Source organism: Lipotes vexillifer, unplaced genomic scaffold, assembly GCF_000442215.2.
Source record: "Lipotes vexillifer unplaced genomic scaffold, Lipotes_vexillifer_v1.1 scaffold295, whole genome shotgun sequence".
Taxonomy (NCBI): domain Eukaryota; kingdom Metazoa; phylum Chordata; class Mammalia; order Artiodactyla; family Lipotidae; genus Lipotes; species Lipotes vexillifer.
The window spans coordinates 261,570-262,438 of record NW_006773247.1 but is presented as its reverse complement, the minus strand read 5'-3'; positions in this window follow the sequence as shown (position 1 = coordinate 262,438).

Sequence of the window (869 nt, the reverse complement as noted above, 5' to 3'; positions counted from 1 at the left end):
CTTTAGCAAATATAAATCAGTTTATCAGAAGATAATACATATGACCGAGTTGGGTTCATCCCAGAAGTGCAATGTTGGTTTAACATTAGAAAATCAATTAATATAGTACACCATATTAACAGTAAAAAAAAGAAACACAGAATTATATGATCATCTCAGTATATGCCACAAAAAGTTTTTGAGAAAATCCAACACAAACTCTTCATAAAATCTCCTAGCAAATATTCTAGGAATATAAGGGATCTTCAGCTTGATAGAGAGCATCTGCAATAAGCCTATGGCTGATACGATACTTAATGGTGAAAAAGCAAATGCTTTTCCACTAATCTTGGAAGCAAGGCAAGAATGTCTGCTGTCATTTCTACTCAACATTATGATGGAAATTCTAGGCACAAATTAAGGCAAGAAAAAGACTCCAAAAGGTGGACAGATTGTAAAGGAAGAAGCAAAACTGTTTAAATGCATATTTATTGAAGAATTGAAAAAACATCCAAATATCCCATAGGAATATAGTTACATAAATTTTGAAGTGCTCATACAATGAATTCTACGTTGCTTGTTTAATAAGAAGGTAGATGGAATGTTGCAGTTCTTTAAATATCATCATGGTAAGATCTTCCAGATACATTGTTAAGGAGAAGATGTGGTTGTAGAACAATAGTCTGTGGTAGACTGACTGATTCATTCAACAGGTACTTTTTATATACCTCCTTTGTTGTAAGCACTGGGGTTAGCCATGGGTAATATACTGTCTGTAGGAAGGGGACAAATTAATCTTGCCTTTGAGAGACTTGCAGGCTAATATGGGAAATAACTTATAAGCAAGAGAAAGAAACTAAATATATAATGAGAATTTGTGTTACATGTAT